The 14,656-nt window shown below is 38.0% G+C and overlaps 1 long non-coding RNA gene across 1 annotated transcript in view; it reads right to left on the bottom strand.

The window, feature by feature from the left end:
• The window catches only part of LOC108408675 (uncharacterized), a 51,988-nt gene extending 37,917 nt beyond the window's left edge, over positions 1 to 14,071 (bottom strand). The window contains exons 1-2 of the long non-coding RNA XR_012127723.1: positions 13,389 to 14,071; positions 3,910 to 4,026 (exon numbers count right to left, since the gene is read on the bottom strand). This is a non-coding gene — a long non-coding RNA (uncharacterized lncRNA). The remainder of the gene's footprint in view (positions 1 to 3,909; positions 4,027 to 13,388) is intronic.
• Between the last annotated feature and the right edge of the window lie 585 nt (positions 14,072 to 14,656).

Below are 14,656 nucleotides of genomic sequence, written 5' to 3'. Positions count from 1 at the left end.
AATTTTCCATTCTTTCTTCTCGGAAAAACTCAAGTAACAAAGGTTTCCTGCATGAGGTCTTCAGTGGATATTTCCACCAGACAGTCCTTTGCTAAAGACGGGCACAGATCCTCAGATCTTTAACAACAACTGACTTCATTCTATACGGTTCTGTTCCTGGAGAATAGATGGAATAGTATCTTATAAGAGGCTTTCAGAGTCTCAGCATTGCTCTGCAAGCCAGCCCTAATTCATGCGGATGACTGTCCCAAGGACACAGGACATGGAAGGCAGCTGTTGAACAATGTTGAGAGACTGTGCTCGGGCGTCCTGAATCACTTAAAAAGCTTAATTACTACCCATGAATAATGGTGTTTTGGATTTACCCTAGGAACTTCTACCTCACCCAGGTAGATGGTCTATGAATTTTACATGGAACTCCCAGGCCCCAGTCTAACCTCTGCCCTGCCCAACTTTTTCCCCTAGAAGGATGTTGTTCTACCACTTCTTGAGAGTTTTCATCTTAAGTGTCTCTCTGCTCTAACATGACTTAGAAAAGTGAGAAAAGGAAAAACAAAATTCAACCTCTTCTAGGGACTAGGCCTAGAGTTCCATTACCTGAATTTGATGTTTTTCTCCAATACTGATTAAAAAGAACAGGAGGGAGAGCCACAACCTCAAAATACAGAAAATCAAATAAAAATTCCCTGGGAAGCAGAACTTGAGCCCATCCCTGGGACAAAAAATATCCATAGAAAAGGACATTTATTCCTCATCATCTTGCACACTCTGTATCCACAGGTAACTAACTGGGTGCTGAGAATACACACCCCAGACTGGAGCTCCGGGCCTGTATCACACAGCTACGGGACAGTCATGGAGGGTCCTGATGGTGAGCGAGGTAACAAGAGCGGAAATATAACTCAACATCCAGGCCACCAGATGCCCCCACCCTTCTCTGGACCTTAGCGTTTTCCATTCCTCCTTCATCATATCATATACATACATTAGTATAACTTCCTACTTATTCCTACACATGTTAGCTGGGTCCGCCTTTTACCCTTGAAGACCTTGGCTTTGAACCTATCAATTCTACAGCCTTGAAAGTCTGACATTTACCCTAGAATTTTTGCTAATTCTCTGGAATTTACACTCTTGCAAATCTCCTCCATTGTCTATGCCAGCTTCTCCACATAATCTATTTTGGCCTTGCATCAACTCAGACACAAATCTCAGCCTCCCCGTCAAGCATCCCCAAAAACTGCCACTTCCACAAAAAATCATTAGTGAGCAAAGCAACCTTTACTTAAGGTTCTATACAAGCAATAAAGGGTTGATAGCCCATCCCACTACAAACAATTTACATTTTCTTCTATGTAATTGCTTTCCATTCAAAGTGCTTGTTTGGATTTTTATGCCCTTCAGGCTCTCAGCTCCCCACCCCCACCCACCTGAACATTGTCCCACCCTCCTAGCCCTCTCTCCACCCTCCTAGGTCCCCACACCCCCACCTCCACCTCATTTCGAATTCGTTTTTATACAGAATATATCAGCTCTCTCAACTCCCTACCCTAACCTAGATAACCAGATATATCCTGATTTGGAGGATGAGTGAGGAGCTCTCTTTGGCACAACTGATTTTTAAAAAGAGCAGTTGGAGTCATACAGAACAATATCTCCAGTTTGTTTTGAATCACATCTATAGGTTACTTCTTTTATAAAGGTTTCCTAATATTTCCCATGTCTTTACTAAATTTTCAGCAAAATCCCCATTGGCCTTTCAATACTTACTGAAAATAATTTATGGCCATTACCAGGGGCTGGAGGAAGAGAGACATGGAGTCATTCAACAGTATAATGTTTTAGTTACACAAGATGAGTAAGTTTTAGAGCTTTGACATACACCATGGTACTACCAATACCATGTTGTATAGTTACAGTTTTGTTAAGAGGGCAGATCTTAAGTTGGGTTCTAACTCCAAACAACCACAGCAATAAAACCAAATGGGCAGGAGGCAACTGTTGGAGGTGATTGATGTTTATACCTTGGCCACAGTGATGGTGCCACAAGTGTATGCATATGTGACAACCTGTCAAGTTGTATACATAGTATGTGAGCTTATTTAGATACCAATTACACTTTCATAAGGTTGCTAAAAAGTAGTTGATATCGTGGTGAATATATGTCTGTTTTATGTATTCATGTTAGCCAGGCAGTTAAGAGATTTGTACTATATAAGGCCTCGCTCTTAAGATTTTAAGCTGGAGATTTCAAGCACTGTATCCTTTCCTTATTTTGATTTCTTCCATTCCTTTATTAATGCTAATGAATCACTTTGCCCAGGATTTCTATACCTTTGCCATCCCAGGGATGGACCTTCACCAGAGCAGACAGCTCCTCTCTTTCAGTCTCCCTCTGCATCAGCAGCTCCCTCAGAGTTGCCTACCCAAAAAATGCTGACATTTCCAGCTCTGTCCTACTCTTATTTACTCTCTTTTGTGAATGAAGAAAACATTTCTGTCCGAGAAACCCCTTGTCACAGCCTAGTATCTCTGATATCATCATTTATGGCCTCACTCTATCCTTGATTTATAGGGAGCCGAAAGACTCCCATATCTACAAATATCCTTCAGAGTTACAGCAAAATAAACTCTAGGAAAACTATTTCCAGGTAGAAGAAGGGGCTCTAAAAATGGCCAAGCAGCTGCATTCTTTAAAAATGTCAAGGTCATAAAAGACAAGGAAATCTGGGGAGCTGTGCCAACTAAAGGAACTGAAAGGAACACGACAAGGAAATGCAACATGTGATTCTTAGCTGGATTCTGTACCAGAGGAGGAACATGTTATAAAGGACATTGCTGGGTAGGTAAACTGAAAAAATTGAAGTAAAGATGGTAGATAAAATAAAAGTCTAGTGTTCATGTTAAATTACTCAAGTTGATAACTATACTGTGGATATATAAGGGAATATTCTTGTTCTTAGGAAATATATACCGAAGTATTTAGAAGCAAAGGGCCTTGATGCATGCAACTGAATTTCAGAAGTATGGAAAAAAGAATAATGTTTTTCTAGATAGAAAGGAGCAAATAGGACAAATTATAAATGAAGTAAATCTGGATAACAGATATTGGGGTATTCTTCACTATTCTTGCAACTTTTCTGTAAGTTTCTAATTATTTCCTAATAAATGATTTTTTTAAATAGTTCATCAGTCATTCCCAGTGAGTTTTAACTTTCCTTGAGATAAATAGATTGATACTGAGTTGTTACTTTTATACCAAACTTCCCAAAGCGAGAAATTCCAACTTATAAACAGTTGTATTAGGTTATATCTTAGGCAAAAACACTGGGTTGCTCGTAATACAACTGTGGTTTTAGAATCACATTTATACCATGATTTCAAATCCTTACACTTTAATATACCAGCCTCATGACTTGGGAAATATCATTTTACTTCTTTCTCAGCTTCTTTATCTGGATTGAGATAAAAATCCTTGGTCACATAATAAACGATAGTTATGAGTAAGAATATTGATAGAATCAATAGGTGCTTTACCAGACCTGAAATGTCTTCATGAAGAAGGTCCCAATGTGCCTGACTGTGTCCGGCAGATTTCCTAGCCCAGTAATCCATGGGATCCAGTCCTACAACTGGTTCTCCTTGCCAAGGAGATGGAGTGCTCTCTCCCCCTAATTTTTGCATGTTAATATCACTGCCCCATAATGCTGATCTTCTGAGGACCAGCTGCAAAGCAGACCCCACTGCATTTCAGCCTTTCCATGGTGATCCTCCAGAGAGTTCTTTCACCTCAGGCTTTTCTCCTCCTGTACACCCCCTCCCAGGGTTAGGTTAGCAGATTTCACTTAGTTCTATTTCTCTTCAAAGCTTTTTCTACAGTGGGATAAATCTGCCCCATGTTTCATTTACCGTGTCTCATGTTGACTTTGGGTAGTTTTCCCTTATTCCCTTATTCTTCATTTTCTCTTTGGAAATCAGTTGATAGTTGTCATTCCCTACCAACAGAAACATTCTGTTGTCAGCCTCCTATAGAACAGAAACAAATATTCAGTATAGGTATCCACTATTCAGTGTAAATATCTAGAAAGCAATCTATGGCTGCTTGGAGAGTATGAACTGCACTTGGAAGCTGCAGATTGCCAAATCTAGGGAAGGAGGGTGTGCTTCATCAGATTCTTGATTGAGGTAATTGAAATTTCCAATTTGAAAGCTTAAGGCAATACAATTTCAGGCTCTTTGGATAGCCCAATTTTAAATATTACTGAGTGATTTTTATTAAAAAGAAAAGAATACAAAGGTTTTGACACTTGGCACACATAGTTATAAATACAGACCAAAATACAGGTGTGTTTTCAAAGAAGTTTCTTTAAAAGCAATTAAAAAAAAATTTTCAAATCCAATTTTTTCCAGGTGTTACTTTTAAGAAATCCTACATAGAAGTTGCATTTTAGGATTTCATATAATAAAATCACATTTGACAAAGAAAAACCTTTCAAATCATAACATAACTGGAAAACAATATGATAACCAAAATGCGTGCTGCCTTCCTTCCCCAAAAGAGAAATGATTAATCACCTTTATTCCCAAGTCAAATAAGAGGTCTCAAGAATGGAATCATAGGACAATAAAGATGTATACTAGGCCTTGGTAAGGATCTGAAATGTAAATTAGTTTAACTCTATTTTATAAAATAAGAAACTGAGGCCCACAGAAGTTTTTCCCAGGACTAATCCTCTGAGGATAACACATCCCGGTCTTCATTCATCTCCTTGCTCCTTGCTATTGTTCTACTTCACAGCCCCACACATTTTACCCATTCCAGAACGGCTTCAGATATCTTCCTGATGTACTCATTTCCATTCCAGTTGTTTTCCTTCCGTGATATGAAGATTCTTCTCAGCTCTAATGGAAGACCCCACTTGTGCTCACTGAAATGCAGTGTGACAGCATCTGCATCTTGGAGCCTTTTCTCATTGCTTTTGTCTACTGCCAATTACCCAACATTATTGAACTACTACTGAGTGAGAGGAACTGTAGGATCCACTGAGGATGTACAGTAGAGTAAGACACAGTTCCACAGGAGAGCACTGACTGCTCCTTGCCTTATTTCTCCTGCCCTTACTGTGGGTGTAAGCCATCTACCAGTTTGCAAGTATCTTAGTTCTTGCTTTTTCCAAGTGATGTGGACATGATTTCACTAATAGGAGATATTTGTTGAGCACTAATACTGTCTGCCCATCTATTGATCAGTCCATTTTTCTGTCCATGCGCCTACTCATTGCCTCAGCTGAAGATACTACTCTGTTGCCTCAGGCAGCAAATTCCATGATTTACTACTAGTTGGCTTAGCATAGGCACGTTTAATTGTATCACCTATTTCTCATTATGAATGGTCTTCTGTCCATAGGGTAAATAGTTCTGAATTATGTAAAAGGAAAATCTGGCATACCGTGGTGCTTACTCTTGTCCCCTCAGGGGTGATCATTTTGTTAAGTTGCTTCCTGTGTCATATTTTATTTTAAAATGACATTTAAAAATAGTACCATATAATCAAATCTTCCCAAAATACCAGAAAAGAGTCAGTAAACCTCTAGAAACTTGAGTCTTCATGTTCTTAATGGTTAGGCTCTAAATTAACAGTTTAGAGACCCCACCTGCTGTCAAAATAATTGTGCCAGCTCTTCCCTTAATTTTTATGAGACCTCAGAAGACTCCAAGATTTTTTCCTTCTTGGAGATTTCCTTTCCTTTCCACATTATATTTCTCATAAAGTACTTCAATACATGTTTTGACTCAAGAAAAAACTGAAAAGAGGGACTATTTTCTTTGTTAAAATACAAGTTTTCTTGGCAGGGAGGGGCTCTGAAATAAGGGAGCAGCCCTGTTAAAACTTTGAGCTATGCTTGAACACATCCTAAAATGATTAAATTGTCTGTTCCGGTTATAAATTATAAGCTGGGTAGTTTAAAGCCAACTCCCATTGACTAATAAAATGGAAACCATTGGGGTAGGCCAGATACTAGTTTTCTGTGAACGGCTTCTTTATGAATCGCAATGCGAAATGTTGAGCACAAGTGACAGTAAACAAAAGTTAGATTAAAAAATGCCTGTAGGGTATGTGATTCTCAAGAATTATGGAATCTGTTTCTGCCTCCAAATAAAGACTACTAATAAATTATAAGCACATCCAGTGTAGCTGCTGATACAGTAATAAATATTGATGTAAAACAAAGCTCAGAATACCTTCTTTTGCAGCCTGAATCTTGCAGTCCAGTCTGGCAGCTCTGTTATACTCAGATTTTAATGAGGAGAAACTTGTTTATTTTTTTAGATTAAGCAACAACAGAAAGTTCTGTGTCTGTCTAATATGAAGGCATTACAATTCACATAAGAAAAATGGATTCTTGAGGAGACAAGACTTTGTATAAATGCTAATCCCCCCAAAATATAAAATATTTGGTACCTCTAAAAAAACGATCACATAATAACAGCAATAAAAGATTTTAAATGTTTACATTCTTGGTATTTCATGTAAATCACCAAATTTAAGTGCCTACTTTCATTTTCCTTTACAAAATAGTAATATCTGTTATTTTATTTCCAACTGATTGTTTGCAGTCTTGCTCTTTGCTTTCCTCTCCTAAGTACTCCCATTTTGAAAACTTTGATAAGAAAGCTAAGCTTTTGTGACTGGCTTTTATTTTCACTATATGCTGAAAATCTGGAAGTGATATGCAATAAAAGAATCCCCAGTTTGGAAATCAGAATACTGGCTCAGTGTCTGCCCTGAGTTAACTGTGAGATCATACAAGACCTCATTGTGCTGACTTCACACCTCTACGTTTCATTTATGACATGAGCATATTGGCCTGGCTGACCTGTACAATCCCTCCTAACAGTAAATCATGACTTTGCAAACTCAAGCTTTGTACCTCCAAGGGTGATTAAAATTACCTCAAGAATGTAAAAACAAGAGAGATGTCCAAGCCCTATCTCCACATTTTCTAATCTATGATCTGGGGTGCGACCCAGCCACGAATATTTTTAAAGCCTTCCACATGATTTTAATGTTCAGCCAGGGTTGATAACCACAGCTCCATAAAACCCGCTCAGGCTTCCCACTTCTCAGTACTTGCTTGATAGCTCTGAAACCTTGCATGATAATCTGAATCATCCAATTTAGCATTTCTTTGTACTGCTAACTTCCTTACCAAATTGTAAATATTCTTTCTTATGTTGTCCACTGCGTCTACTGCTGCTCATGGATAAATTTATGATGATTTTTGATGATTGCACCACTTTCATTTATTGTCCACATTGAATTGCAAAATGTTTATAGCTCTGATTTGGTAAACACTGAAGTTATTAAGCTTGCTTGGTTTTCTACCCTGTATTAAAACCATCACCATTTAGCGCAGTTAGTCTATTAATGAGGCTTCTGGCTAGACTCTAAGCTGCATAGCAGCAGGGATCATGACTAATCCCCGCTGTATCCCTACTACCTAGTACCCGGCCGGACTCATAGAGGCATTGAATAAATCATTGTTGAATGAATAATTTAATGAAAGAATAAGTACTTGAATAAATTTAATGAAAGAATAAGTACTTGAATAAATGCATTTAAAGTCATACCAGTGTAGTGTCCTGTTCATGGAAAGTGAGCATACAGTCATCTGGTGGGATATGTGTGTGCACATGTGTGTACATGTGCATGCGCAGGGATGTATGTGCACATCCGTGTGCCCGTATCCATGTTGTGGTTGTGTGTTTTGCATATGTGTGAATGTGTATGGGTGTATGTGCAAGTTTGTGTGTCTGTATGCATGTCGTGGCTGTGTTTGTATGTGTACTTCAGATGCACAATCACTGTGAGCATCCTTAACAGGATCCAAAAGTTGCTGAGTATTCCAAAGGATCCCTCAGCACCTCTTGGTTCTGCACAGCTGGTAGCTCTGCACACTGTAGCTATAGTCCTGGGAAATATGGTATTAATACTGAGTGAACAGATGGTATAGGGTGTGTTACTTAAGACAGTTTTGCCAGGAGGTAAATTTATGCTTTATAAATGTACTTCAAAACTATGCTATTTGATTTAATCACTTAATGCAAAGACAGCTGCATACTATATTTGCCTTAACTGCAGTTATATGGGTTATCTGCCAATCTGTTAATTATAGTATTTTGAAAGGCTTCAGGAAAAAAACAGTAATTATACAGATTGGGGCGGGGGGGGTGGGGGTGGAGAAAGGAACATTTTTGAAGCCTAAATTCAGACATTCATTCCCAGCTAACACAAACTTATTGAAGATTTAGAAAACCTGTTAGGAAAGTGGGAGTAGATGTAATTTTTCCTTTGAAAAGGACTTGTGTGTGTGTTGCCATTCTGCATTAGTTACCATGGGTAACTCCCAGGGGATGGGAATGGAGTGATTCCAACTGGACAGAGCTCCATTCCACTCTCTGAAGTCTTTGAACAATGCTTTGTTCCTTAAAATTAAAAAGAGGAGGAGGAAGATGATCACATAGAGGAGGAGAGGGTTCTACTTTAATTTTAAATGTGATTCTGCCCTTTACTTTCTCATATTTCCCAATAATCTGCTTTCTCTCTGAGCTTCTATACCTAAGTTTTCTCTGCTAAACAGTTACAGTAATGATTAAACAGATTTAATTAATACTATATCAGGGAAGAGTAATATTTTAAGCTTAGTCTGACAGCTTCCTTTTCTTGCCAAGGACTTGCTGCCACATACTTGTAAGAGAAGTCTGGCCCATTTCCCCTGTCCCCTGGGAATTTATATTCCATGAATTTCATTGTCATTTTGAGAACAAGATTTCCTCTCTGTGAGCAACTCTACCAGGATCAAAGGTTTGAATGGGACCCAGGCTGTAAATCAAAGAATTATGGAATGAGCATTACAGATTATCTGGTCCAACTCCCACTGGGGACCCAAAGACTTAACTGACTTGCCTTCCAAAATTAAAGAAAGATGGGGACTTCGACCAATGTCAGGAAGGGGAAAATTTCTCCCTGTCCCTCTTAGTTCTTTTGACACAGGCAGATTGAGAGGGGCATAAAATTTGTGTGTGTGTATAGTGATCTTGTAGATACGGGACCTAAGAAGTGACTAGATCAAGCTGTTCTAATTGGTGGTGAAACTGCAGAGTTTGTTTACTTGGCCCTGAATCCCTTGTCTCTAGAGATAAGGACATCTCTCTCCCTCCTGGTGCAGGGAGGTCACCTGTCACATGGAGATTCATTTCCTGCTTTCAGGTGGACAGAGAGGAGGCCAGAGTGCTCCTCTTGCATCATCTGTTTCTCAAGGAACTTTAATTCAAAGTAATCAATAGGCCACTTTGGCATATTTTTGAGGCAGCCTGCCTTGAGCCCCATCACCAGGGACCCTCTTATCAGTTTAGGCCCTTTTCATATGCATCACACTACGTAGAGCTAAAAAGTGACAAGAAATAAGCAGAAAGAGCACAGTTTATTTGCTTTGCTAGTCCAATACATGATTGGCTGGAGCTGCATTTGGGCAAGTGAGAAGCCAGAAATACTAAATTTCCTAACTGCCCGCCTTGGGCCTCCTATCCCACAGCATCCAGTGTCATCACCTTGAGAAGGTGCCCTGTGGAGGTGTGCATCCTAGCCTGAGTGCTGCCTGTTATGGGCTGGACAGTGTACCAAGTGCTTGCCAAACATCATTCAATTAAAACTGCTAATAACCTATAGTGCAAACATCATTTCATACACTTCACAGAGAAGGAAACTAGCTCTCAGAAGTTGAGTGATTTGCCTCAAGTCACAGAGCTGATTTCTAGTAGTCTCACATGCAGAATTGGACCTACTAGATGAAAAGGTTCTCAAGAAAATGTTTCTTGGCATCCTCCTAAAACAGACTAAAAATACTTCCCCCAGTTCCTATGTCTGTTCTCCCCAGTCTGGGTGGCTTGCTACTCCTAGGCTACTGAACGGCAGTTCATCTGACCAACAGCTTATCTTCAAAGACAGGCCCTATACAAAGTTCATCACGCCTCAACTGATAAACTGACATATGCTTAGGACAGGTCACCAAAGCCAACATTTAGGACATCTTCTTTTTCACAGGACATATGCATTTTCAGATAGTTGTGGTCATGCTCACACACAGGTGTTCATCTGACCTAAAGGAGTGTAATTACTTCTAACTTCTTGTGTGGGTCAGAAGGAGAGGAAAGGCCAAGGGTGGCAGCTGGAGGGGGAATAAGAGGGGAAGGTCGTGGCTTTTGATACCTCTCAAGCCATATGTAAGTGATTAAATACCTCATCTATGAAGGAGTTAGGAAGTATTTACATCTTCACTGGTCCCTATTCCCATCTCCTTGAGGCTACTTAGACCAAAATTACAGAAATGGTAGTCTCTCTGAGACTTCACATCTGTAGTTTGAACCTTTTTTATGTAAAAATGGCAAGTGTTTATTAAATTTTTTAAATGCATGCCTATGTTTGATCACAATTTTCATATGTTTTGGGCACTGTTTTATCAATATTCTTTGGTTGCTGTTTTCTCTGTTCCTCTTCTGACTTTTTATATCTCACATGTAAAAAAAAAGTATTAGTCATTTTTTAAATGAAGCAAGTTTATCCTCTCCCAGTTCATTAAAGAAAGTTCATGCATGGGAGGCCGGCATTCCTACATAGGAGAAATTCTTTCTGGTTTATTTTGAAGTGCTTTATGGCACATGTTTTTCTCTCTCTTTCTCTGTGTTTGTGTGTGCATGTGCACACAGGTATACACTTCCTTATGCTATAAAATAGATATAAAAAAGCTTATTTTGTAGAAATTGAGAATTTGATCTAAAACTCATATGGAAATAAAAAGTACTCAGAACAGTCAAAAGCACTTTGAAAAGAACAAAGTTGGAGGATTACTTCTACCATATTTCAAGGTTTATTCTAAAGTTAGAATAATCAAAATAGTGTGATATTAATGTAAAGGTAGCAAAATAAATAAACAGAAACAAATCTATACAGGAACAACTGATTTTCAACAAATGTGCAAAGTTAGTACAGTGGAGAAAGGATAGTATTTTCAACAAATGGTGCTGTAATGACTGAACATCCATATATAAAAAAATGAACTTGGATATATACCTCACAGAGTATACAAAAGTTAAATCAAAATGAATCATAGTCTTCAATGTAAAACTTAAAACTGTTAAACATTCAGGAAAAAAGATACTAGAAAATCTTTGTGTCTTTGAGATAGGCAAAGTTTTTCATAAACACACCAAATGCATGATCCATAAAATAATAAATTGGTAATTGGACCCCATCAAAACTTAAACTTTTACTCTTTGAAAGACACTAATAAGAGAATCAAGAGAAAACCACAGGCTGGGAGGCAAACTAATACATTTATATATAATAAAGGACTTGAATCCAATATGTATATGAAGAAGCTCAAAACTCAATAATAAGAAAAATAAGCCAAGTTTTTTTTTTAATGTACAAAAGAAATTTGGAAAGACATATTACCCAAGAAGATATATAAATAGTAAATAAGCACAGGAAAAGTTGCTCAACATCATTATTCATCAGGGAAAAGCCAACTAAAACTAAATTACAATATCACTACATACCTGATAGAATGACCACAGTTTAAAAAACTGAACATACCAAGTGCTAGTGAAGATATCAAGAAACTGAAACTCTCATACTTTGATGGTGGGAATATAAAGTGGTACAGCTTGGAAGTCTCCTGTACACACACACACACACAGACACACACAAACACTTCTCTTATGACCCAGTAATTCTACTTCTATGTTCTATCCAAGAAAGAAAAATATTATATCAACACAAAAACTTTTTCAAGAATCTTCTTAACATCTTTACTTAAAATAGCTGAAAACTTGAAACAAATTTTATCATAGTGGTAGGAACAAACTATGAGTATCCTAACAGGAGAATACTACAAAGAAATAAACTACTGACATCTACAACTCAGATGATCTCAAAAAAAAAGGCAAGCAAAAGAAGCTGATACAAAGAGAATATGTACTTGATGTAATTTTATTCATATAAAATTCTAATAAAGAAAAACTGATCTGTAGTAACAGAAAGCATGTCAGTGGACTAGATGGGGTAACTGAGGAAACAGGAACTTGAAAAGAGACACAACTTTTGCAATGTTGGAAATGACTGGCATGTAGATTTATCAAAACACTACGATCTGTTAAATTTGGTACATTTTATGGAATATAAATTATACCTTATTAAAGGTGATTTTGGCTATAGTCTGTTCAACTCCACAAAATATCTTGACCAGAGCACCTATTCAATAAAGAGATGTACATAATTTTCCATCCTTAATACAGCTCAATTTGTCCTTTACTTCAAAAAAAGAACGAATGGGCATCAAAGGAAGAAAAAAAAACCTTTTAGAGATGTGCCAGCTTGCTTTCAAAACAATTATTTAAATAACTGAGATTAAAATGTAACTGGCCTTTTCGGCTAAAGCAGATAAAGATCTGGGTTGCTGAAACTTGTTTTGCTGCTCTATGAAATAGCAGTAGTGTCATTGGCACTCATTAGGCATGAATCATGGCACAACTTTTTAAAGACTAGTAGAACAGTTGCCTTCTGAGCTGTAATGATGTGGGTGAGGTCAGGGTAGAGTCTGCAGGTTCAAGGTTTGTCAGGGGTTCATACAATTGTTCCCATTTACTAACAATGACCCTTTAACCTGCGTGTGTTCCCAAACCCTGATTTAGTCCAGTTTACACCATTTTTCCCTTTGGGTTGCAACTACAGCCACAGTTTTGGCAAAAACAAGAGTGGATATGAAGTCCAATATATAGCTTTGATTCTCACTCTGCCCTTTTTTAACTGTGTGATCTTAAACCAGTTATTTAACTAACTGATCTTTATTTTCTTCATCTGTAAAATGCAGGCTGTTCCCACAACAGGAGTTTGTTAAGTATTCAGTATTAAATACTCAATTAATGCTAACAGATAACAGAGGATGGCTGAACTACACACCACACACTGCAAGAGGATTAACTGACTTGCTCTTCAGGTCAGGTGGGAATTCAACAGGGGGAATCTTGGCAAAGTAGAACAAGTTGGAATGTTGGTTGAACTGGATTAAACATTGGGTTAACTAAGGTCATCTTATTTCTGGTTTAAGATTTTCAAGTGTCTCATTTAAACATAATCTTACCCATAAAGAGGAAGAAAAGGACCCCTTAGTAGACGTCCCAAACCCATATCCCCCAAAAACTTTCCCTAGTAACAGCTGCCAAATAAAATATCTTATTCAAATTGGGTAATATTCATTAAATAAACAGGAGTTCTGACAGATTTGCATTTCCAGAAAAGTTCAGTGTACAAATGAAGATCTTCATACCTGAAATACCAATGAGTATTGGTTAGCTTTAAGGTCTTTGGATTTCTCTTCTGTTCTAAGGAGATAAAGGCAACATATTTGAGGTTAACTAGGATTTTTTAAAGACAGAAGTATCAGAATCCACTGTGGTTTTCTCCCAAGTTGTCTCTTTTAAAAATATTATAACTTTGATATGAGCACACTGTATCATGTCCTTGTAGATTCCTAAGAAGGGCCAATGTAAACTAAACAATTGCATGAGTCATAATGGACTTTCACACCAAGAGGAAAGCTGAACTGAGCCAGGATGATTTTCATCTAAGAAGCTCTTCTTGCAAAACCTTTCCAGGAAGTTGCTTGTCAAGCCCTAGGCCACATCCAGAATTAAATCCCTTGCAAATCTCCAAAGTGAATTTGTGTAGGAGGGCCAGGGTACCAAAACTATTTGTGGGAGTTAGAAAAGAAAATTTTGGTGACATCATATAGACAATTTAGAGAAAATTCACCCTCTAAAGTCAGTAATTGACAACACTGTCTTTAAGAAGTGGCAGCTTGCTTGCAATAACCTCAAAGTTTGCTTAAAAATCCTCCACCAAAATAATTCAGTTATCTTTAACTGGAAAAAAAAAATGTGTCATGGAGCATTTTCTTGAGGGAAATAAGAAACTTCTTTAATGAAAATTAGCAAATATGAGTGTTAAAATTAATGTATCAGAGTTAGCCATATCAAGCATTTATTAATCTTGAGATGTTAGCTCCCATAAAGAAGGGATGAGTTCCAAGAATAGTTTTTGGACTTTTGATATACCCAATATATGCTAATTTTTATTAACAGTTGAGTATCCGCTCTATGCCCAGCACTGTTCTTAAAAATAGTTATTCAGAAGGATAGGTGGAGGTTTAACCATGGCTAATAGTTTTCTAAGAAAACCTCATATTTCTTTAAAATGTTTCTCTATAAAAGATGGCGGCGTGAGAGGAGAGACAGACGCTTCCTCCTAAAACTGGATATAATTAGAAAATACAGTTGACACAACTAATCCTGAGAGAGCAACAAGAATGAGGACGGCACCAGACAGCACCTGGACAAAAGAGCAGACCTCACTGAACAGGGTAACATACCAGAGCTGTGGCTCCGCGGGACCCGAGACCTTCTCCCACCCCAGCTCACTGGCAGGAGGAAGAGAAATGGAGCAGGGAGGGAGTGGAAGGCTTGGGACTACTGAATACCTAGCTCTAAAGATCTGCTCTGGGAGCACAAACCTACATTTCATGGTGCTTTCATGATA

This window comes from Manis javanica, chromosome 2 (assembly GCF_040802235.1).
Source record: "Manis javanica isolate MJ-LG chromosome 2, MJ_LKY, whole genome shotgun sequence".
NCBI classification, from domain to species: domain Eukaryota; kingdom Metazoa; phylum Chordata; class Mammalia; order Pholidota; family Manidae; genus Manis; species Manis javanica.
The sequence above is the reverse complement of the archived record's forward strand: the minus strand, read 5'-3'. Positions and strand labels throughout refer to the sequence as shown.